General features: G+C 33.7%; 1 pseudogene; it reads left to right on the plus strand.

Annotated features, from left to right (window-relative positions):
* The first annotated feature begins 23,019 nt into the window (after nucleotides 1-23,019).
* LOC120168846 lies at nucleotides 23,020-26,252 on the plus strand (annotated as a pseudogene).
* The last annotated feature ends 705 nt before the right edge of the window (nucleotides 26,253-26,957 follow it).

Consider the following 26,957-nt stretch of genomic DNA (forward strand, 5'->3'; position numbering starts at 1 on the left):
GAAATGAAAGCATATGACGAATCTTGGAAACTTTAGTGGGGGCATCCAACGCTTTGAGGATAAGAATTTAAGGCAGTGATAATTTCTTCAGAAAACGTCTGTTATCCTTTCACAAATAGACCAAATTTTTTTTACACTCACAATGTGACAGAATTTGAGGCTTGTGCTTTGAGGATAAGAATAACCATGAAAAAAAATTTGAGTTCCTTGTCAGTAGTCTATCAACCATGAAGATAGAGAAAATTGTTAGAAGAAATTGTCCTTTGTCATATATGTTGTCAAACTTCAGTGTGTGCTATGATGGGGGGCAAAACACCATTCTCTTGGGTATCGGAGTAAAAGTAGACTTACTGATTGCAGTTGAGACCTCGTGTTGAAAACATTTTGATATTTCGATATAACAAATTAAGTTAAATGAATTTTAAGATTTTCCAAATGATTTTCTAAGTATATTCGATATAATTATTCGAATATCAAAACATTACTCCAAATATTTCAAAAATCATTTTTAATCCTTACTTAAGTGTAAAATTAAGTTTTAATCTTAAAACAATTTCAAAATAATCTTTCAAAGTATTTCGAACCATTTCAAAGCCAAACATTCCAGATTGCTCAGAGGGAACCGATTCCTCCCCAAGGGGGTACCGATTCCCCCTGAATGGTTTGGCTCCGAGATTTCCAGAATGCTCGGAGGGAACCAATTCCCCCATAGGGGGTACCGATTCCCCCTGATCAACGGTCGAAATATTTGAATTTTACACTTAGGGAATCGATTCCCTATGAGGGGGAACCGATTCCCCCACGCTCCAAGCTGTTTTATTAATTGTTTTCACACTAAAACGGCTATATGATCTTCACTAATCATCCCCAACGTTCATAAGTGATTCAAGGTGTATTTAAACAAGTTCTGAAGCCCTTGATCAACAAGAAATCATAGAGAAACAAGAGAGAAAGCATCAAACACCAAGTTTGTGCAAATCAAGCCAATTTTCCTTTCAATATTCATTTTGCTTTCAAGAACACCATTTGTGCTCATTTGTAATTATCTTTGAGTGTTCTTTTCTTGTTCTAGAATTATGCAAACATCTTACCTTGTGAGGTTTTCCTTGTAAGTTTGCAAATTTGTAATCTTCTATTTGGGAAAGAGTGTTCTCAAGAATTGGGGTATATTCTTGAGGGTGTTGTAAGGTTATCTCTTTGGCCTCAAAAGAAAGAACAAATTAGTGAATTTGTTGGAAAATCCTTAGTGTGGATAGCTAAGGTAGTGGACATAGACTTTGATTGAGAAAGTCGAACCACTCTAAATCGCTGTGCAATTACTTTCAATTTTCTGCAAAAGCTTCCATCAAATTTTTAATTACCAATTCACCCCCCTCTTGGCCAAATCCGTCAATCGATTAACTCAACACCTCGTTACTTTAAATTTCGACAAAAATAGAACTGAGATAAAGCTGAAGCACGATGTGATTAGTAGAACTCCATTGAAAAAGAAGCTAAAAGCTATCTTCCATGGACAGAGGTGTCAGAAGCAAATGATGCGGGCTATAGAAATCTGAGAGGGTGAGCTAGTGATTGTAAAGATCTTGCCACTTCATAAAGATTTCTATGAGAAATGGATGCCTGATTGGGAAACGACCATACATTATCAAAGAGGTCATTTCCAGATGAGTTTTAATTGAGTGATCCAATAAATCCATATTCAAGTTGAAAAGAAATAATAATAAAAAGAAAACAGAAGAAAAAAAAGAAAAAAGAAAAAAAAGAAAAAAAAGAAAAAAAAAGAAAATAAGGGAAAAAAGAAAACTAAAAGGAGGGTTCAAGACGATAATCCGCAAAGGTCCTCTTAAAACCAAAGGAAGGATTTGAGTTGAAAACCTAAAAGGGCAGCTCAAATGTGTTAATATTAGGCATCTGAAAAATAAAACCCTCTCAAGTGTCTGGTACTTTAGGATGAGTTTCGCGTCTGTAAATATTTTGGTGATTTTTGAAGTCTTTTAGACATAAGCTCACCTCTACGCTATGAGGATGTATTCAGATGATTGACTTTCAAGAGCCTGATATTTTGAGAGGAGCTTCAAATCTATAGACATTTTGGCAACATTTGAGATCTTCTAAATAGAATCTGACCTCAATGCTCCAAATTATATCAAGTCGATTGGTTCAGGAACATTCATGTTAGTGATGCTTGAGGCATCTGACTTTATTTCTTGGGTTTATATCTTTCCATGGACGCCATGACTTTGTAAAAATTCTAATTTTCTTATTTCAAACCCCAATTTCATTTATTTACAAGAATCTTATGAGTAGATTAACATAGTTCAAAAGAAAACAAAAGATTTCTTATTATTACTTTGAACTAAGCTTTTAAATTACAGGGAATCCAAAGTAACCCAAAACCTTGACCAAATCGCTGTGCAATTACTTTCAATTTTCTGCAAAAGCTTCCATCAAATTTTTAATTGCCAATTCACCCCCCTCTTGGCCAAATCCGTCAATCGATTAACTCAACAATTGGCATCAGAGCCTAACTCATTTGAAGGTTTAATCGCCTCTTGAGTCGATTCGGGAAGAGTTATATCGATAATCAAAGTCATCAATGGCCTCCGCTTCAAACTTCGACTCCGGTCTCGACTCGATGCCCGTCAACAAGCCTCCTTTCTTCAATGGAGCTAACTATGCCTATTGGAAGAATAGAATGATGTACTTCATTCAAGCAAGTGACATGGGAGCATGGAATGCTGTAGAAGAAGGATACATCAAACCTCTCACTCATCCAAGGTTGTGGAGTGAAGGAGAGACAAGAATGTTCCAGCTCAACTCCAAAGCCATCCATATCATTTTTTGTGCTCTTGGACCAGATGAATACGGAAGAGTTTCATCGTGTACAACCGCCAAAGAAATATGGGACAAACTTCAAGTCACTCATGAAGGTACCAATGAGGTAAAGAAATCTAAAATTAGTATTCTAACGCATAGCTATGAAAATTTCATGATGAAACCAAATGAAGATATCAAAGCTATGACGGATAATTTTCAACGATTGTCAATGGTCTCAAATCATATGGAGAGATCATTTCAAATGAAAAGCTTGTGAGGAAGTTAGTCTACTCCCTCCTAAAATCGTGGCAATCAAAGAAGACGGCAATCATCGAGTCTAAGGACTTAACGTCCTTAACTCTTGAAGAGCTAATTAGGTCACTCCTCACTCCTGAAATGATGCTCGAAGATGAGGTGGACCTCGACAAGTTTGACGAGACACCAAAGGAGAAGGAGAAGAAGAAAAACATTGGAGTTGCTCTCAAATCCACAAAAGATGAGAGTGATTCGAATAACGATGACGATGACGAGGAAATGGCATTGTTTGCCAAACGGTTCAGAACAATGATGAGACCTTATCGAGGAAGAAAATTCAAACGAAATGAAGGCCTCAAAAATGAACCGAAAGAGAAGGACCCAATCATTTACTACGATATGATTGCCCACAATTGAAGAAAAAGGGTCAATCAAAGAATAAGCACAAGGCTCATGTGGCTACATGGAGCGATGAAGAAAGTTCCGATGAAGAGGAACAAGAAGTAGCTAACTTGTGCTTGATGGCATTTGGGGAAGATTCTAAGGTAACCTCTAACTCATCCGATTTTGATGATTTATCTTATGATGAGTTATTAGAGGAATATAATGGGTTGGCTTCGGATTATGAGAAATTATTTTTAAAATATAAAAACGATGTTTCAAAATTGAAAAATAAAAACAAACTCATATCCAAAACCAACAACGATCTTGAAAGTAAAATCAAAGATTTGCAAATCAAACTAGAAGAGTTTGAAAAGAAAAATTTAGATTTGCAAAATTTACTTTCAAAGATCAATGATGATCATCAAAAGAAAATTGATGATCTTAAAACTTCTTTTGATAAAGTTGGAACAAAACATTTTGAAAAAGGTGGAAATTCAAAATCCAACTTTGTTAGAAAAAGTTTTAGAAACTACAATCATAGAGGTCCCCAAAGAACCTCTAATGGAAAAATCGTTAGAAGTATGTGGGTTCCTAAAGAACTCATTACTACTAAAGATAAAAATATCCTACACAAATGGATACCTAAGGGGACTAGGATTTTGGAAACTAATGAATATGGACCCAAAAGAATTTGGGTACCAAAAATCAAAAATTAATCTATGTTTGTAGGGAAAGGAGCATTGCTACAAGGCACGGGAAACAAATTCAAATTCATGGTACCTTGATAGTGGATGCTCAAGACACATGATCAGAGACAAAAGCCGGTTCATTGAGCTTAACGCCAAAATTGGAGGAGAAGTGACTTTTGGAGACAATTCAAAAGGTCACATTGAAGGTATTGGTACAATAGGTAATACCTCTTCCATACAAATTAAAAATGTTTTATATGTGAATGGATTAAAGCATAATCTATTGAGTATTAGTCAATTATGCGATAAAGGATTCAATGTCTTATTTGAAATTAATGGTTGTAAAGTCATTGACATTGCATCTAATCGGATTATGCTTGTTGGTCATAGAATAGGAAACATTTACATGGTGCATTTAGATTCTTTTGATATGACTAATTTATTCCTAGTTGCTAAGGATGAACATGATAGTTGGTTATGGCATAGGAGACTAGGACATGCTAGTATGAGTGTTTTGCAACGGCTAATTCAAGGTGATTTAGTTCGAGGGTTGCCTAAGCTTAAATTTGATAATGATAAAATCTATGATGCTTGTGCTAAAGGAAAACAAAAGCGTGTTTCTTTTAAATCCATTAATGATGTATCAACTAGTAGAGTATTACAATTGATCCATGTAGATCTTTTTGGGCCAACTAGGACTACTAGCTTGGGTGGAAAACAATATGCATTTGTCTTGGTAGATGACTATTCTAGATATACTTGGGTTCTATTTTTAAGTACTAAAGATGAAGCATTAGAACAGTTCATCACATTTTCAAAAATAATCCAAAATGAAAAGGGTTACTCTATAACTAGTGTTAGGAGTGATCATGGCACTGAATTTGAAATTCTTGGATTTATTGAATTTTGTAATTCTAATGGTATTAGTCATAATTTTTCAGCACCTAGAACCCCTCAACAAAATGGAGTTGTTGAGAGGAGAAATCGAACTTTAGAAGAAATGGCTAGAACCATGCTTTGTGAAAATAATTTGCCAAAATATTTTTGGGCGGAAGCCACAAATACTGCTTGTTATGCTGTTAATCGAGTAATGATTAGGCCAATTTTAAAGAAAACTCCATATGAAATTTTCAAAAATAAAAAGCCTAACATTAGCTATTTTCATCCTTTTGGATGTAAATGTTTTGTTTTAAACAACGGTAAAGAAAACCTTGGCAAATTTGATGCTAAAAGTGATGAAGGAATTTTTCTGGGTTACTCCTTAAATTCTAAAGCTTATCGAGTATTTAATAAAAGAACTTTAGTTGTAGAAGAGTCTATACATGTTGTTTTCGATGATAATCCCCTTCCAAGGAAGGATTCTTGTGTGAATGATGATGTAGGTGTTATAAATACAAATGATGTTAGACATGAATTTGGAGAACCATCATCAAAGGAAGAAACAAAGAATGAGGAAACTCATGATCCTCTTTAGAATCCAACCATTGAAGAAAGGGAAGTATCTTATCCAAGAGAGTACAACTATGTCAAGGGTGGTGAGATTATAGGTGATCCATCCAAAGGGGTAACAACTCGATCTTCTCTTAGAAATATTTTTAATTATGTTGCATTTATTTCATGCATAGAGCCTAAGAATATTAAAGAAGCATTAAATGATGAACATTGGATTATGGTTATGTAAGAAGAGTTAAATCAATTTGAGAGAAGCAAAGTATGGACATTAGTTGAAAGGCCTAGTAATAAATCTACTGTAGGTACTAGATGGGTTTTTAGGAATAAGCTTGATGAGAGTGGTAATATAGTGAGAAACAAGGCTAGACTTGTTGCTCAAGGGTATACTCAAGAAGAGGGCATAGACTACGATGAAACATACGCTCCCGTAGATAGGATGGAAGCAATTAGAATGTTATTAGCATTTGCATGTTTTCATGAATTTAAATTATATCAAATGGATGTTAAAAGTGCATTTTTAAATGGTTTTATAAAAGAAGAAGTGTATGTGGAACAACCTCCAGGTTTTGAAGATTCAAAATTTCTGAACCATGTTCTTAAATTGACAAAAGCTCTTTATGGTTTAAAACAAGCTCCTAGAGCTTGGTATGAAAGATTGTCAAGTTTTTTAATTAAAAAAAGGTTTTTCAAAAGGATAGGTTGACACTATATTGTTTTTAAAGCATAAAGGTAAATATTTATTAGTAGTTCAAATTTATGTTGATGATATAATATTTGGTTCTACTAATGATGTTCTTTGCCAAGAATTTTCTAAGCTAATGCAAAGTGAGTTTGAGATGAGCATGATGGGGGAGCTCTCATTTTTCTTGGGACTCCAAATCAAGCAAAGAAAAGATGGCATCTTCATTAATCAAGCTAAGTACATCAAAGATATGCTCAAGAAGTTTGGACTGGAAAATGGGAAACCTCATGACACTCCAATGAGCTCTTCAACAAAGCTTGACTTAGATGAAGGAGGTAAATGTGTAGATGTTAAATTATATAGGTCAATGATTGGCTCTTTGCTTTATCTAACTGCAAGTAGACCAGACATTATGTTTAGTGTTTGCTTATGTGCTAGATTTCAATCATGTCCTAAGGAATCACATTTACTAGCTGTTAAGAGAATCTTTAGATACCTTAAGGACACTCCTAGTTTAGGACTTTGGTATCCTAGAAACTCTAGTTTGAGCTTGCATGCCTTCTCTGATGCGGATTATGGAGGATGTAAATTAGATAGGAAACGCACCTCCGGTACTTGCCAATTCCTTGAAAATATGCTGATTTCTTGGTTTTCAAAGAAACAAAATTGTGTTGCATTATCTACCACTGAAGCGGAATATATTTCAGCCGGTAGTTGTTGTGCACAAGTTTTATGGATGAAACAACAACTTTTTGATTATGGAATTAAAGTAGGTACTATTCCTATCAAGTGTGACAATACTAGTGCTATTTGTCTCACTAAAAATCCCATCCAACACTCTAGAACTAAACACATTGAAATTAGACATCACTTCATTAGAGACCATGTCACTAAGGAAGACGTAGTTCTAGAATTTGTTGATACTTTACATCAATTAGAGGATATTTTTACAAAACCCTTAGATAAGGAAAGGTTTTGGACACTTAGGAGAGAATTAGGTTTAACTGACCTATCTTCACTTAGTGTTTAAAATAATTTAGCACTTTTAATAAATACTGAAAAATGCTCATAATAGTAATTTTTGATTGCATTCATTGCTATTAGTTAGGGGGAGTTTATGATTCTTGATGAAAAATTAATTTTATGTTCAAATATCAATTAAAGATTAATTTAATTGTTTGAACATAATTATTTTTCAATATATGAGTTGCCTATACCACTAGAGAAGATTAATTTAGCATTTTGTGTGCTTAAAAATCGGATTTTAGCATTTTGGTGCAGAGGGAATCGATCCCCCCTCATGAGGGAACCGATTCCCCCTTTGAAGGGGAACCGATTCCCCCCACAGGGAAATCGATACCCCCCTGGGGTTCTGTTAAATCAGGCAGAACACCCAAAACCCCAAAATACTCAAACCCTCTTCCACCATTCTCTCTCAACTTTTCTCAAATCTCCATTTTTTGCCTCAAATCAACGATATTAATCGGAATTTGAATCAAATATATCTTCTAAACCTGTTGGAATCATTAAAATCATGCAAACAACATCTAAATCCCCTCAATCTTCATCTTTCAAGGTAAATTTTTCTAAATTCTCTATTTCATTGATTTTGAACATAGGATTAGTTTTAATTAGTTCTAGGTTGAAATAGTGATCGGGCATTGATTGTTTAGTGATTAGAAACTAGATGTTACAACTAATTTCATCAAAAACACAAGAATTTTCCAAAAATTTTTAAATTTTCGAAATTAAAAAAAAATGTTAATTTTCAAATTATTGTGTTTTGATTAAATTATGTTGTTGTTATGAAAACTATACATATATTGTTTCTCAAAACCATATTTTTCAAAAGTTTTTCAAAAACTTTGCCCATTAGAATTGATTTAGAAAACCTTGAAATATTGAGGACTCAATTGAGTTTTGGGATTAATTGAATTGCATACATTTGTTTTTAAAATTGCAGGTTATCCAATCTATTCCGATTTCCTTTACCATGTCCAATCCTAAACGTGCTAGATCTTTATCTAGTCGTTCTAGTCGTCAACCAAATCCACCTCCTATTCCTCAAAATCCTATTCCAAATCTTGATCCTAACTTGACTATCCAAAATTCTTGTTTCAATTAATCGGGTCCTAAAGATTATCATTATTGGTTTTACCAATATTTTGACTCGTATAAGATTAGGGAAGAACGTATCCCATCTCTTCAAGCTATGGTTGCTATTAACATTAAATAACTCCCTATCTTGCACGAATGGAAATTTGATAAACTTTTCAAACTTGAACACATTGTCTATCATCAACTTGTTCGTATCTTCTATTGTAATGTCGTTTGTATCAAAAATCGTGACAAACCCAAAACCATAGGAGTACATTCCTACCTCCTAGGTCAATATTTCCATCTTGATCCGGCTTACATAGCCAATGTCTTAGGCTTGGATAATGAAGGTTTATCAAATAAAAAACAAGTTTTAGGCTCACGATATAAACGAAATGATAGTGCAAGTGTTCTAGATCTTTATGAGCGTTTTCTTCATCTCATGATCACTTGGTGGTTTTGACCATCCGAGGGTCGTTATTCTACTCTTAGAGCTTTAGATCTTTGGTGGTTGCATTGTTTTGAACACAATATAAAAATAAACCTTTCCGAGATTATCTTTGCTGAGATTGTTGAAACCGTTAACCTAGTGCCAAATAAGAAACTCTGTTCTTCACTAGTTTACAGTTGTATCCTTAGTAATCTCTTTTCTAAAGCCGAGCTTCGAGTTGGTCTAGATGCCTCATTTCCTCTTAAGAAACAAATCAATCTTCTTTCTTTAACAAGAGCGGAATGGGTCAAAAATAAAGAAACCGGTGAATGGGTTCGATCTTCTGCAACTACTCCGGGAGCTAGTTCTTCACAAGCTCCACTCGAAGCTGACGAAGATCCAGAGTTTGAACAATTAATGAGGGATATCGATGAAGCCGAAGATGAGCCTGAGCAACCCGAGGAGCACGGACAACAATCGACTCAAATGCCTCTATATTTTCAATCCTTTATAGAGACATTTGATTTTCGATATGCGACCATGGATTTGCGCTTTACTTCTATAGAGTCCCATTTATCCACAATGGGAGATCAACAATTAGAGATTCTCTGAGAGATGCAAACAAACAACGCTTCAATGAATGAACGTATTGATGCACTCTCACACGAGATGGCCGCTATGCGAGCTCGTTTTCCTCCTCCCGATCCTCCTACGGATGTTTGATTCTATATTTTGCTTTGAACTCCAAACTTATTGTTTTAACATTTTGAATATTTTGGAATGTTTGAATTTGTGGATTATGAATTTTTTTGGATTTATGGATGGTGTGAACTTATATGTTTGGTGTGATTTATTCATTATTGCATCATTTACATCATTATTAGCAATATGACCAATTTTGCCATATCACATTGTTTATGAATATTGATTATGGAACTAATGGCTAACGTTTCTCTTGATTGTGATCTTAGCAGCTTATGCATACATATACCTAATCAATTGGCTAAATGATTTTCACGTTTCTCTGAATCTTTTTGATTTAACAAAAAGGGGGAGAAGTGTGTGTTTTTAAAAAATGATAAATGGGAGAAGTGTTAAAGTAAGGGGGAGTAATTTCAAAACTTGATTTCAAAATCTTAAAATTACTAAAATGTTTTGTTATATCAAAAAGGGGGAGATTGTTGAAAACATTTTGATATTTCGATATAACAAATTAAGTTAAATGAATTTTAAGATTTTCCAAATGATTTTCTAAGTATATTCGATATAATTATTCGAATATCAAAACATTACTCCAAATATTTCAAAAATCATTTTTAATCCTTACTTAAGTGTAAAATTAAGTTTTAATCTTAAAACAATTTCAAAATAATCTTTCAAAGTATTTTAAACCATTTCAAAGCCAAAAATTCCAGATTTCTTAGAGGGAACTGATTCCTCCCCAAGGGGGTACCGATTCCCCCCTGAATGGTTTGGCTCCGAGATTTCCAGAATGCTCGGAGGGAACCGATTCCCCCCTGATCAACGGTCGAAATATTTGAATTTTACACTTAGGGAACCGATTCCCCCACGCTCCAAGCTATTTTATTAATTGTTTTCACACTAAAACGGCTATATGATCTTCACTAATCATCCCCAACGTTCATAAGTGATTCAAGGTGTATTTAAACAAGTTCTGAAGCCCTTGATCAACAAGAAATCATAGAGAAACAAGAGAGAAAGCATCAAACACCAAGTTTGTGCAAATCAAGCCAATTTTCCTTTCAATATTCATTTTGCTTTCAAGAACACCATTTGTGCTCATTTGTAATTATCTTTGAGTGTTCTTTTCTTGTTCTAGAATTATGCAAACATCTTACCTTGTGAGGTTTTCCTTGTAAGTTTGCAAATTTGTAATCTTCTATTTGGGAAAGAGTGTTCTCAAGAATTAGGGTATATTCTTGAGGGTGTTGTAAGGTTATCTCTTTGGCCTCAAAAGAAAGAACAAATTAGTGAATTTATTGGAAAATCCTTAGTGTGGATAGCTAAGGTAGTGGACATAGACTTTGATTGAGAAAGTCGAACCACTCTAAATCGCTGTGCAATTACTTTCAATTTTCTGCAAAAGCTTCCATCAAATTTTTAATTACCAATTCACCCCCCTCTTGGCCAAATCCGTCAATCGATTAACTCAACACCTCGTTACTTTAAATTTCGACAAAAATAGAACTGAGATAAAGCTGAAGCACGATGTGATTAGTAGAACTCCGTTGAAAAAGAAGCTAAAAGCTATCTTCCATGGACAGAGGTGTCAGAAGCAAATGATGCGGGCTATAGAAATCTGAGAGGGTGAGCTAGTGATTGAAAAGATCTTGCCACTTCATAAAGATTTCTATGAGAAATGGATGCCTGATTGGGAAACGACCATACATTATCAAAGAGGTCATTTCCATATGAGTTTTAATTGAGTGATCCAATAAATCCATATTCAAGTTGAAAAGAAATAATAATAAAAAGAAAACAGAAGAAAAAAAAAAGAAAAAAGAAAAAAAAGAAAAAAAAGAAAAAAAAGAAAAAAAAAAGAAAATAAGGGAAAAAAGGAAACTAAAAGGAGGGTTCAAGACGATAATCCGCAAAGGTCCTCTTAAAACCAAAGGAAGGATTTGAGTTGAAAACCTAAAAGGGCAGCTCAAATGTGTTAATATTAGGCATCTGAAAAATAAAACCCTCTCAAGTGTCTGGTACTTTAGGATGAGTTTCGCGTCTGTAAATATTTTGGTGATTTTTGAAGTCTTTTAGACATAAGCTCACCTCTACGCTATGAGGATGTATTCAGATGATTGACTTTCAAGAGCCTGATATTTTGAGAGGAGCTTCAAATCTATAGACATTTTGGCAACATTTGAGATCTTCTAAATAGAATCTGACCTCAATGCTCCAAATTATATCAAGTCGATTGGTTCAGGAACATTCATGTTAGTGATGCTTGAGGCATCTGACTTTATTTCTTGGGTTTATATCCTTTCCATGGACGCCATGACTTTGTAAAAATTCTAATTTTCTTATTTTAAACCCCAATTTCATTTATTTACAAGAATCTTATGAGTAGATTAACATAGTTCAAAAGAAAACAAAAGATTTCTTATTATTACTTTGAACTAATCTTTTAAATTACAGGGAATCCAAAGTAACCCAAAACCTTGACACTCGTGTAAAAGTGTATATCGAGAAAAGATATATGGGTTGAATTCATGAGGATAGTTATTCAATCCCCATCAAAGACAATTTTTCAAGATGTTTTTATTTAGGGAAAATAAACAAGATGATTGCTCAAGAATGATAAGAGATCCTTAAAACTGGTGAGGCTTATTCTACCTCAAATGAAATGCAAGGGCAATAGAGTCATTCTCTGATCCTTGGAACCATGAAGTCTAACAAATCAGAAAAGTTAAGAATGAAACTTTTCACACTTCTTAGTGACATCATCAATAACTGACCAAGAAGGAGATGATCGTCTTAGTAAGAAGGGGGCATGTATTGTTTCGAGATCTCATGGTATCTCAAGTTTTAACAAATGTTCAGGGCATTCTTGTATTAGATGTATTAATCACTTGTTTGAGCAAGTTTGAAAATAAGAAGTTTTGATAATGATGTTCAAGAACTCCATAGGCAGCCACATTGGGGCATATGACCAAAGACCCAAATCAGGTTGGAATAGCAAGATTCAAATCAAGAATGTATGTAGAATAAGCCTCGTAGCTCAGAGTATGAAGATTAGAATATAGAGATGAGAAGAGCTTACTTTGAAAAGGAAACCCTTCATGATTCATTTGATAGATGAATCTTGAAGAAAAAAATCTGATAGAACAATTGGGTCAGAAACAAAAGATGTCAGATCATATATCTGGCTGCAACAAGATTAAAGAGAAAACATTTCTTCTGAGGTTTTCATGAAGAAACAAAAGCAAGTGAGAAAACTTGATGACACGAGCTGATTAGATTATTTTTCCAAAAGAGAACGCTTGTTTAACTTGACAAGTTTCCGCTCTAATGTTGGAGTAGGCTCTAGCCGAGATTGGCTAAGTGATAGAAGACCAAGTTCTCCACTTTGAAGCTAAAAAGAAATAAAAAAATATTTTTTAAAATATCATTTGCATAGAAACATGTATTAACATAAACATACATATCACATGAATTTGCACATTTGCATCATACATTCATCATCGCATGCAATAAAAAGTTTTCCCCCTCTCATGAGGATGCCTTTATAATTTCTTTTGAGAAACTAATTTCGTTTTTCTCAATATTTTTCATCTAAGAGCATCAATCCAGTCTTTCTTAAGAATTGTTTTCCCTGAAATCCTTATTTCATTTTTTTCTCAAATGCCATTTTTCTCCTCTCACGAGGACATCATCTAATTCTTCTTCCTCAAGATCATTTTCTCCTCTCATGAGGAGAAATTAAAAAAATCATTTTAAATCAAATGCATGAAATAAACTTCATCTTGATATCCATAAAAAACATCCAAGATGATCATTCATAAATAAATCATTTTTATAAATCTTTCAAGAAAGAAAGTTTAGTGATGACTAGACGTCCTCAACATGAAGGAACAACTTTGTTCATAGATTTGACGTCTTGAAGTGAATGCTCAGATCTTCTAAAGGTGACTAGATCTCCTCAACAAGAATGAACAATGTCTTATTTGGATTTGACACCGAGCAATGATTAGCTCTCCTCAACACGAAGGAGCAATATCGCTTTTAAAGAAAAATCATCTCCAGATAACTTGATTTCCTCAGCAAGAAGGAACAACGTTGTCTTAAGACTCAAAATTACTAGTTGTCCTCATCGAGAAGGAACCATGTCAAATTGAGCTGTCAAAATATGACCAGACGTCCTCAACACGAAGGAACGATGTCATTTTCAGTTTATCGAGAAAATGAAGAATTAAAGCAACTAGATCTCCTCAACATGTAGGAGGAGATTGTCTATCTTCTTTGAGATTGTTTCTCTCGAAATAATGTTTCGTCTCATTTGAGATAGATTTTCTTGAAAACAAATTGATCTCACTTGAGATTGTTTTCCTCGAAACAAAGTTTCTTCTCTTTTGAGACAATTTCTCTTGAAACATAAAATTTTGAGATTGTTTATATCTAAACAAAGTTTCATCTCGCTTGAGACATTTTCTTTTGAAACATAAGCTTTTGAGATTGTTTCACTCAAAACAAATTTTCTCTCGCTTGAGACAATTTTACCTCATAATACAAAATTTGAAATTGTTCCACTTGAAACAAAATTGATCTCACTTAAGATTGTTTTACTCAAAACAAATTTCGTCTCATTTGAGACAGTTTCCCTTGAAACACAAATTTTGAAATTGTTTCCCTTGAAACAAAATTGAACATTTGAGATTGTTTTTCTTAAAAACAAATTTCACCTCATTTGAGATAATTTCCCTTGAAACGCAAATTTTGAAAATGTTTCACTCGAAAGAAAATCTTATCTCACTTGAGATTGTTGTTCTTAAAACAAATTTCTTTCCACTCTTTTGATTTCACGCAAATATCGAATATTTGACAGAAATTCAAAGTTAGTAAAGACTTCATCTTGAAATTGCTCGAATAAGAAGATTTCATTTTCAAGTCAATCATTGGCAACCATGACTAGATCTCCTCAACGAGAAGGAACAATGGCATCATTAGATTTAACACTGAGCAACGATTAGCTCTCCTCAACATGAAGGAGTAAAGTCATTTTCAAAGTCAAACTATCTTTAGACAGGTAGGCTTCATCAGAAAGAAGGAACAACGTTATCTTCATATTCACAATCCTTCAAGAACGACTAGTTTTCCTCACCAAGAAGGAACCATGTCAAATCAAACTGTCAAATTACAACTAGACGTCCTCAACACGAAGGAACAATATCGTCCACCGACTAGATCTCTTCAATGTGAAGGAGCAGTGTCATCCTCAGATAATCAGACTTCCTCAATGCAAATGAATCGTGTTGTCTCCAAATTATCTCCAAATACTACTAGACGTCCTCAACATGAAAGAATAATGTCATCCACCAACCATATCTCCTCAACGCGAAGAAGCAGTATCATACTTAGATAACCAGACTTCTTTAATACGAAGGAACCGTGTTGTCTCCAAATTATCTCCAAATATGGCTAGACGTCCTCAACACGAAGGAACAATGTCGTCCACCAACCAAATCTTCTCAACGCGAAGAAGTAGTGTCATACTCAGACAATCAGACTTCCTCAATGCGAATGAACCATGTTATCTTTAAAATTATCCAGATTGACCTGACTTCCTCAACGAGAAGAAAGAATGTCATATGAAAACGGCCAAGACTCTTCAACATGGATGAGCAGCATCGTCTTTAATACCATATTATCTCCGAATTGACTTGATTTCCTCCACGAGAAGGAACAATGTCATCTTAAAAAAACAACCAGATCTCTTCAATGTGGATGAGCAACGTCGTCTTTATCATTAAGTTTCAAAGCAAAAGAGAGAACATGAAAAAAAACTCGTTGTCTTATTGTCTTTGCCTTATTCTTGTTAACACAAGAATGGGCAGCTTTGTATGAGTTTTAATTTTTTATTATTAATTATTATTATTATTATTATTTTCATGTAACAAAATTGGCCCAAATTACAGATCCAAAATACAAGCCCCAAGCCTGATACAATTAGCAAGCAATTCAGGCTTAACAGAGATTCAAGGACCCAACTACAACATCAGACAAACCCATTTTGGTTCAGGCCCAAATTACAACACCCAAGCCCACATATAGAAGCCCAAACCCGACTAAGGTTTTCTGGCCTTTTAGCCTGGCGCCGCCACCCTCTCAGCCGTTAGATCTGTTTAGATCTAACAGTTAGATTCAACCCAGATCTAGGGTTTCTTAAACACCCCATTAGCAACTGCCATCGTCAGCAATGAGCAGCCACCGACCGGCGTGTGTGCTTCACTATCCGTCACCCCAACCACATGAGTCACTATTGAATAATCTCGAAGCCACCGTTGTCATCAAACCTACCAAACAAAGATGAAAATCTGGCCAAATAGTGAAGAAATCAGCGAAATAACACCCTGTCAGTTAACTATCAACCCTAATCTAAAAATCCTTTAAAAATCACCTAAATCCCACCAAATCTGGGATGTTTTCTAGGGAAATCATCCCCCTACATAGAAATCTCATTATTCCTATTCGAAGAGCACCCATAAATCGACATGCAAAGCATTATTTGGGGGGGGTAGGAAAAGAGAAGAGAGGGGATTCAAACAACAAAAAGAAGGGAAAAACCAAGAAAATAGACCATTTTCGAACAAAGAGGATTTCGAGCAAAAAAAAAAGAAAAAACAAACAAAAAGGAAAACTACCTTTTAGGAAGGTTCAGCCACTATTGCTTCACTGGAGTGATTTTACACCACCATTGAAGGTAAATCGCGTACCTTTGGGAGTTTGGGTTCGATTTCAGTCATGGGGTTTTGGAAGATTTAGTTTTGGGGACTTATTTGTGAGAAGTTTAGCTTTGAGAGGGGATGATTTCGAGTATCCAATACCCTATGATCACTGTTCGCGGTGACCGGGGTCTCGTTAGTCTTCGTCAACGGCGGGGAAAGGAGTACGAAAGAAGAGAAAATGGGAAGGCCCTAGGGTTATTATTTTAGGGGTTTGAAATAAATGAAACAAATGGGATGAGGGGCCATTTTGGCTGTGGGTTTTGTATATATATTAGACACCAAACGATGCCGTTTAGTGAGGGAGGGAAGTGATGCGTGCCTGATTGTGGGTTATTTGTGCATCCAGTCCTTTCAAGTTTTGTAAGCCTCACTATTTGGTTACTAAATGAAGTTTACAACTTTATATTTTGAGCCTTCAGTTTATGCATGTTTATAATTTAGTCCATGTTTGTTTGTTGTTACATTTATACCATTTTTTTTGTCATGATATTTATGCAATATTCATTTTAACCCATCATGTATGTTTGTAGACGAAATATATGGTTTAATTCAGGCACGGACTTAGACTTTTTCCTAGTCATTTATACCATTTATGCAATATTTTGTAATGGCATTTTGTGGATTATTGGCATTTATGACCCCTGTTATTTGTATTTTTCTGTTGGTTTAACCCTTAGTTAAATATATTATTTTACCCTTTACCCCTATATTTTTTTGACTTATTTAACCCCTTTTATATAGTTATGGTTAATATTTTAAATGGTTGTTTAACATTTTTATATTAGTTAATATCATTCGCATATATTTAGTTAATATAGGTAGATCATTTTGTATTTATGTATATTTTTTATAAAAAACAAATTTTTTTGTTAAATGCTCAATTATTTAATAATTTGTTAAATGTCACTCACTCGAATATTTTCAAGCACATTCTATCGTAGAATAGGCGTGAAAAGCACGGTTTGATCGAAGTAGTGCAATTCAGCACGACATTCGAACGAAAAATGAACTTCGAAATGAGTCGAATTTTTTTTGTAAAAATGATAATTAATTTGGTTTTATTCAAATGACACAATGTATGTTTTTAAATAATAATTTATTTGATGCAATTATCAATAGTCGATTTATATTCGATTTGTGCTTTTTGATAACGTTGGGGAGGGGCATATAAAGGGGAAATAAATGGGATAGCCTTCCCATTGGAGGATGTGCAAATCCTATAATTTCTTCTCAAATTAAGGAATGTTCCCTAATAGCTAATTCGAAACGAATTATTTGATGTTCAATAAATGGATCATACTTTAAATATTGATGTGAATTCACGATGTCTACCACTTTCAACAATGTGTAAGCGATTAAGTACCAGATTTGGGCGTTGTGGGGGTGTTAATCCTTCCCCACGCGTAATCGACTCTCAGATCCTAAAAAATGAATCTTTGATAACGTATACCAATTTTTGTCTTGAAATCGATTTTTCTTAAAATTGTTTTAAAAGAAGATTTTAGGTATTCGACCTACCTAACCCTAAGGTCGATGGCGACTCCTATTCAATTTAATTCAATTTAATTCAAAAATCACAATTTCTTAATAAAGTCATAATTAATTTTTAGAAATAAAAATGGTTACGACAAATACCTTATGACTTTATAACATAAATGATCCCTTAATTTATGTCATATTTTATGATAACAATATATATTAAAAATATGTTCCAGAATTATGGATTTTAATCCAACAAATCGAACAAAGCAAAATAAATACAAAATTAAAATTAAGAAACATGTAACCGTACATAGTTAGATAAAAGAGAAATTTTTGTTGAGGCCTGTATGAACATTTTATTTAAGACATATTCGTCCTCTCTTCGATGCTGTGAGTAATGTTGGACGTCGATCTTCTAGGATACAACAACAAACAATCAAAATAGTAATCACAATAGTAGTGATCAATCAAACACGATATTGTCATTCTTTATCACTGGAAAGAACGAGCTTAGAAGGATTTTGTTAAGTGTTTTTCTATTCCAAAGTTGTAAGTTGTGTCTAAGATTTGTCTCAACTAGGCTATATATAATAGAGAGGAAATAAATTGAAAAGTTAAGACCATTTGAAGAAGAAACTTTACCTTTCATGAAAAGAATTGTTGAAAAGCTAATATGTATAATTGAATGGATGCAACTTTAAATAAATAAATAAAATTAGGGGTGAGCATTTGATTGAGTCGAGTTAGGTAAAAAAATTTAGAGTTATTTGAGTTGACAAGTCGTATTTTGTAACTCGAACTTAACTTGAAATTTTTCAAGTTGAGTCAAGTTTAAGAAATTTGAGTCGAGTTATTCGAGTTGAGTTATTAGAGTTTCTATACAAATTTTATTATAACTATTTATAGTATTATTGTAAGGATTGATTCTAATTTTTTTGATTTTCTCTAACCATATAAGATATATATATATATATATATATATATATATATATATATATATATATATATATATATATATTCTTCTCACATATTATAATGTTATTTACTATATCAAATACAATCTAAAATTATAAAATATGTTTATAATATTATATTTTAAATAAGCTATTTTGAGGGTAAAGTATTGATGAGAGTATAAAAGAATCAAGGAATTGATGTGAAGAAAGAATTTGCAAACAATTGTAGTCAAAAGACCAAACTGAGTAAAAGGCAAAGTTAATGGACTAAATAAAGAGTATATTTTTAGCAAAAAAATATGAATTGAAGTTACATAGGTATTCTATATTGGTATAGGAGTATGTGGTTCAAATTTGGTAAAAAAAATGGACTTAAAATGAAGGATGAATTGAGGAAATAAGGAAATCATGAAAAGTCGAGGGACTAAATTGAAAAACTAAAAAATGTTATCAAAAAGAGGAATTGAAAGAACATATGTATTTTACGATGGTTTAAGAGCATGTGGTTCATATTTGGTAAAAAATTTATTTAAAATGAACGAAGAATTGAAGGAATAAGGAAATCAAGGACTAAATCGCAAAACTGTCAAAATAGTCAGCCAAATTTTTGGTTTTTGGAATAACTCGAAAATTTCAACTCGACTCGAAAACCGAATCGATAATTCGAGTTGACTCGAATAAGTCGACTTGGATAACTCAAAATTGAAAAGAAATTGATTTTTGAGTTAAGTTGAGTTTTGTTCACCCCCTGCAAAAAATAAGTCTATTCACCAAGTGATATGACTTATTACTAATAAGGCTATTTTCCAAATGACTAATCTATTATTTTTCCGACACATGATATGGAAACCATCAAGATAATCCTATGTACTCGAGTTAATTTTTTAATTTCTTCTTAAATTATTTAATTATTTATATTTTTATAATTTAAAAATTATTTATTGACATACCATATAAGAAAAACGATGTCATTTCAACATGAAGTATACATGAACTATCAAGGACTCTCATGTCAACATAGTTAAAAAATGCAATGTTTTTTTATCATTATTTTCATTAAAAATGATTTGAATCTTTTTTAAAAGTTGATAGTTAAATTTAATTAAAATAACACAAAGATCAATGTAACATAAAATGTAAAAATTGAAGTCTAAATATATCATTATACCTTTTTAATTGATAAATCTAACATGGGATCATATACTACTTGCAATGATTGCAATGAAAAATAGGTCTAATAACATTTTTGCCCTCAATTTTGTTTTTATTTTTGAATTTGAGGGTAGACTAATAATAGCCTAAAATAATTTGAAAATCAAGCATTTGTTTTTAAAAAATAATTTAAATTTTTAAACTTCTAATGTTTTTTTGGGGTCAAAATGAAACAACTGACGAAAAAAAATATTTATTAAGTCACATTAGCTATGGTTTTCTTTCAATTTTTATAAATTTTAATATTTTAAATATAATTTCCACAGCAGTGCTACCAGGATTGTTAATTTTAAATTTGATGCCAGCTGGATTTTCGAGGAAGAGGTGGAGCAGATTATAAAGGCTTGCTGGGAGAATAATACCGAAGCTGTTCCAGATAGATTACACAGTGTGGGTCTCTCGTTATTATCTTGGAGCCAAAGTAATAAAAAGAAATCCACGCACCGTAAACAATCTCTCCTTGCTCGTTTGCGGGATGTATCTGCATCTGATCCTGATGATGAGGTCTTGCAAGAGCTGATTGAAGTTAAGCTCGGGCTGAATATGGAAGCGGATAAGGAAGAGATTTTCTAGGAGCAACGGACGCGTGTTAATTGGCTTCAACATGGGGACAGGAACACTCCTTTTTTTTCATAGTTATGCATCTTATCGTAGGAAGAACACTGTGAGGGGGGGGGGGTTGATTCTTCTGTCAACTGGATAACTGAACCTTATGGATTACTTGCTTTGGCTAGAAATTATTTTATGGATCTTTTTCAGTCTTCTTCTCCAGATGCGGCGTCCTCTATCTTTGATGAAAAAGTTCCACGGGTTACTGCTGCTATGAATGATTTGTTGCTCTCTCCGTTCCGAGCTGAGGAGGTACGCCAGGCTGTCAAAGGTATGGCACCCTTGAAAGCTTCGGGTTTTGATGGCTTCCCATCTTTGTTTTATCAAAAGTATTGGCATGTGATTGGCGATGAGGTTACATCATTTTGTCTTTCAATTCTGAATGGAGATGTAGCTTTAGATTTGATTAATAGCACGCATATTGTCCTTATTCCTAAGGTCGAGCAACTGGTTAATATGACGTAATTTAGACATATAAGTTTATGTAACGTGCTATATAATATTGTTGCCAAGTTATTGTCATACAGATTCTCTACTGTTCTGGACAGTTGTATTGACAAAGCAAGGGTTCTTTGCTCTCAAAGCCGTTATGAGCAAGGTATATGATAGAGTGGAGTGGCCGTTTTTAGAAGGAATATTGTTGCGGTTGGGTTTTGCATGGTGGGTCAATTTGATTATGCAATGTGTCCGAACAATTTCTTATTCTGTTGGTCTCAATGGTTTTACTGGTACTCCGTTCCGGCCTACTCGGGGATTCCAACAAGGGGATCCATTAAGCCCTTATCTGTTTCTTGTGAAGAGGGTTTATTTGTTCTATTGAATGCAGCAATCAGAGATAAGGTTATAAAAGGTGCAACGATTGGTCGTGAAAGATTGGAAATTGGCCCCTTACTGTTTGCCAATGATAGTGTGTTTGGAGAAGCTACGGTTATGGGAGCTAAAAATTTGAAGAATGTGTTGAATGTTTATGGAAGAGCTTCTGGACAACGGGTGAACTTCGATAAATCACTACTTTTCTTTAGCGGCAATGTTGATGCAAACGTTAAGGAATAAGTTGGCAGATTGTTGGGGGTGCGCGTTTCCTCTTCTAATGAGGAAAAAACATTGATAAAAATAAAAATAAGCAATAATTAAATAGTCATTGGTATAATTTATCTTATAAAATATAAAAATGAAATCTTCTAATGTAGGGCTACCCCAATAACGTGTCGCTAACTACATTTTCAAAGATAGTGTACGAGCACGTTAATGATATATGGAAAAATCAAAATTTAGTCCTAATAAGGTCTTAATTTTTGTTTTTTTCAATCAAATTAAATCGACTTATAAAAAACAAAACATTTGAAGTTGATATTAGTTAATTTATTTATTTTTGAAATAGCTGGTGGATAAACACTGAAAGAAAAAACAACAGTCCAAAAGAAATTCTAGCAGGAAAATACAAAAGGAGGAAACAAAACTAGGCATCAAAAATCTAGAAAAGACTCGGAGTGCACTCTACAGCAGATAGAAATCAATCCGAGAGAAAGAATGCCTTCAAGAGAAACCAAACAAAACCATGGTAACTCACAGGAAGCTAAGGGAGATCCAACCTCATCCGATCCTCATTTTTTAAGCAGATTGCGTAACTATTTAAATGTTATTTTGTAGTTAACGTTTAACGAAGGATGTGGCGTGATAGTTAACAAAAATAGTATAATTATACATTTAGTCTTGAATACTTACACATTTTATCAATTTAGTACTAAATTTTGTTAATTACCACGTCACCACATTCGTTAAATATTAATGACAAGTAACTTCATTGATAACGATTAAATAATTAAATAGTTTGATTGATAAAATTAAAAGATTGGTGATAAAAGTAAAAAAGGAAATAATTAAGTGGTTATTGATATAATTTACCTTATTTTATATTATAATGAATTGCATCATATGTCCCTAAACTATAACTTTCATTTTGAATTGGTCTTTAAACTTTTAAAGAATCCAATTTTATCCCCAAACTATGACTCTCATTCTAAATTAGTCCTTAAAACTTTTGAACATTTTAATTTCATCCCTAAACTATGACCCTCTTTCTAAATTGGTCTCCAAACTTTTGAATATTTCAATTTCATCCCAAGTTTCATGCAAATATGTAATTAATTTCAACCATAATTTAACCTAAACTTTCTTATTTTTTTCAAGCATATAATAATATAACTTGGTCTAACGATTTTATTAATAAGAGATGTGATTAGTATATACATATAGTTTGGGATGAAAATGGAATGTTAAAAAATTTTAGGGACCAATTTAAAATGAAACCATAGTTTGGATGAAATTGAAATGTTAAAAATTTTAAGGACTAATTTAAAATAATAGTCATACTTTAAAGATAAAATTAAAATATTTAATAATTTAGAGATCAATTTAAAATGAAGATTATACATTGAAGACATATGGTGCAAACTTTTATATTATTCGTTTAGAATTACAAAAGAGATTCATCATCTCCTTTTCACCGTCCCTGTTTCAGTATCACGCACTGTTCGTTTTCTTCCTCAATTTTCTCCTCGCCCAAGAACAATGGGCGTCGATTACTACATTATTCTCAAAGTGAATCTCCATGCCACCGACGAGGATCTCAAAAGGGCCTACAAAAGACTGGCCATGATTTGGCACCCTGACAAAAACCCTTCCTACAAACATGTTTTGGCACTGACGAGGATCTCAAAAGGGCCTACAAAAGTGAAGCCGATGCCAAATTCAAGCTTCTTTCCGAAGCTTACGATGTTCTGTCAGATCCGCAGCAACGACAGATCTACGATCTTTACGGAGAGGAGGCTCTCAAATCCGGGCAATTCCCTTCTTCTTCTTCTGCCTCGCCTAACCAATCTTACGCTTCCTATCCCCGTGGAGCTGGCCATTACTATAACAATGCTAACAGTAATAACCAGAGGTAGCATCAACCTAATACGGGTTCTTTCAGGTTTAATCCCAGGAACGCTGATGATATTTATGAGGAGCTGTTCGGAGCGGAGGCCAATGGTGGTGAAGGAAATAGAGGGTTTAGAGAAGGGCATTTTAGGAATAGTAATAATAATGGTTACGGGACTAGTAGCAGTACTAGTAATGGAGAAATGAGGAAAGCTGCTGCTGTGGAAAATGTGTTGCCTTGTACTTGGAGGAGCTTTATAAAGGTGCCAAGAAGAAAATGAGGATTTCCAGGAATGTTTTTGACCCATCTGCCTAAGGGTAAGCTTAAGGCCTTTATAAATTATACATTTTTAATACCTTGAATTTTGATTTTGGTTAAAATGAGATTACTGTATTGAATATTGATACCTATAGTATGTATTCTTTTCTATTAGATTTATGGTATTGAAAGTATACGAATTTTGTTTGTTTGACCCGTTGTTCCTTGATGGCATGCAATGCTCCATCTTTAATTGCTTCTTCTAAAGCCGGAAATGATATATTTTTATTAGAGTTGAGCTTGAGCTACATTATTTTTGGCATCCAATGCTAGGGTGTGAGTGATCCTATTAGAAGTTTCTAATTTTGAAGAGGATAAATTGTTCTCATGATTGCATTCTTCTTTGGATTAAATTTCTAGTTCTATTTGTTTTTAGTTATGGTCGGAAAATATTTTGACTTGTTTACTATGAATACAAAGTCAACTGAAGCCCTTTCATTTTTACTTAAAATTAAATGTTGTGGGAGTCATTTCCTTGCATTGTTGACTCGAGGAAGGATCATAAGAAGTATCAAACCATGTTTTCGTGGATGTGAGATTAGCATTCGGCAAGCAGAAGCTATTGAATTTGTCAGCATTTTCACGTCTGGTGTATCGGGTTGGTTAGAGGTCTTAAGTTCAAACATTACTACCTTCCTAATATACAGAATAAGTAAATTCCTGTTAAGGATGATCAAGTATTATAACTTCACTCTTTAGGCTCCCCTGTTTAGGAATAGATATGAAGATTTGCAAGTGAATCTAGTGATTTCGAGTCACCTAAATCTCCTCAATAATCTCACTTCTAAATTTCTACAAGCCATAAGTTACTTGTATCTTATAGATCCTAAGATGCATGGTAAGGACATTTTGTTCTCTAAAGATAAGATTCTAGGAGTTGAGTAATTCTGTTTCATTTTTTGCAAGGAGATTATTCTGGGATACAAATGTGTTTATGAGGTAAACCACCATTTCTTTAAAGCTTTCACCCTCAGTGTGGGAAATAAGGAAAAAATCCACATATTTCTTGCTGTTTACAGGTTATTCTAACATGTGATTGCTCTTTTGGGTTGGCATAGATAATGGTTTCTGTCTCGGTTTTTGTTGTTGTTTTGAGGTGGGATCCTTTTATTTATTTTGGATGTATGGGTAGGTTTTAAAAACTGGACTACCTCGGTCAAAGACAACTGTGTTTTGCTTGCGAAGTAATATGCAAATGTAAGGATTGGATGCTACTGCAAATTGAATTTTTCTAAAGTCTCGAATGATGCTAAGATACTCTCTGTGTGTTCGAAATTTCTTGTGTCTGTGTTTCCTTCTTTTTCACTATGAACCTAAGTGATATTCATCTCCTTGATTTTCCTGATATGCAAGGAAGCAAGAGCTCTTCTTTTAGTTTATGCTGTTAGAATTTTGTCGGTACCTATAACTCATGAGATTTTAAAGATCATCTAGAGAAGTAGAAAGGAGTAGTAATCATGAATTCTTGTAGCATTCAGAGTTTTGATAAAAAAAAATAAAAAAGGCAGATAAACTAATGATTTTATTTCATGATACCCAGTCTGGCACTCTGTTATTCTTTTTCTATTCATTTTTGTTATCACTCATACTTCCCGCTGTTACTTTAATCTGACAGCCGAGCTACTTTCTTGCAGTAAGTATAGGACTATGGAGGACATATTGACCATCGAAATAAAACCTGGTTGGAAGAGGGGCACGAAGATCACATTCCCAGAGAAAGGCAACGAGGAGCCTGGTATAATTCCTGCTGATGTCGTTTTCGTGATAGAGGAGAAACCACATGCTCTTTATAAAAGGGATGGTAATGATTTGGTCGTCAATCAGGAGATAACTCTGCTAGAGGCCCTCACTCGAAGAACTTTTGAGCTGACTACTTTGGATGGGAGGAATTTCGTGATACCACTAACTGATATTGTCAAGCCTGGTGCCGAAGTCGTGGTTCCAAATGAAGGCATGCCTATCTCGAAAGAACCGGGGAAGAAGGGTAGTTTGAGGATCAAGTTAGATGTCAAGTACCCATCAAGGCTAACCACAGAACAGAAATCTGAGTTAAGGAGAGTTTTGGGTAATGTTTCATAACATTTTTAATATTAGTAGGTCTTGAACTTTCTGTTGCATGTAAATAGGGCAAAATCGATCAAATGGGGCGTTGGAAAAAAAGATTGGCTTGTATAGGATTGTGAGTGAAATATTTTCTGAGATAGGGTAATTGGTACAGTGCAGAGAAGACGCAGGGAGCACAATGCGTCTTCCTCATATTTCATGCAATTGGAACGTCAAGACTAACAAAGTAACAAAGTAGAAGACACATGGTGGTCGACAGAAGACGCATTGTGGTCGTCGTGTCTTCCTAAAGACACATTGTGCTCCTGGCGTCTTACTAGTGGGATTATAAATTTATAACAATCACCTTATCTCAAAAAATATTTTCCCCACCTTATACGAGCTAATCTTTTTCTCCCATTCCCATTTAATCGATTTTGCCATGTAAATAGTGTGTTTACAGTTTTAGAATGTGAAGGTTTGGAAGTTTAAGGGTTGAGAAATGGCTAGCCATTGCAATCAACCGTTTGGAGATCAAGTGGGAATAGGCTTTATTCCAACTGGAATATCATTTGTTTTAAAAAAAATTCATTGGTTAATTGATATACAAATTTAACAATGTAAAAGTTAGAAAATCATTTGTTTCATTATAGTTATTCATATCACAATCATGTAGTGTCGTACTTAATTTAAACAAATCAAATTTAACATATTAGTCATGTTAGGTCACAAAAACACGTACAATAATGATCTTGTGCTTGTGTTTTATGATTAAAAATAGGGTAAAATATACGCTCTCGACCATAGGATGTTTATTTCGTTGAGTCCGATTATTAAAAGTTAAAAAATAATTCATTGACTATAGTATATTGTTTTGTTGAGTCACTTGACTATTAAAGTTTACAAACTGGTCATCCGACTATTTATATATTCTAAACTAATCATTCTTTGTTAAAAAATTGACGATGATGTGAATTAGACGTTAACCTGTTAACTGTGATAAGATAAAATCTGATTTTAAAATCTAAAAAGACTATCATATCTCAGTCAACAAGTTAATATCCAACTTAAATTGTCATCATTTTTTTAACGAAAAAGGACGAGTTTGGAACATATGAATAGTTGAGTGATCATTTTGTAACTTT

The sequence above is a fragment of the Hibiscus syriacus genome, unplaced genomic scaffold, assembly GCF_006381635.1.
Source record: "Hibiscus syriacus cultivar Baekdansim isolate YM2019G1 unplaced genomic scaffold, ASM638163v2 tig00111721_pilon, whole genome shotgun sequence".
In the NCBI taxonomy this organism is placed as follows: domain Eukaryota; kingdom Viridiplantae; phylum Streptophyta; class Magnoliopsida; order Malvales; family Malvaceae; genus Hibiscus; species Hibiscus syriacus.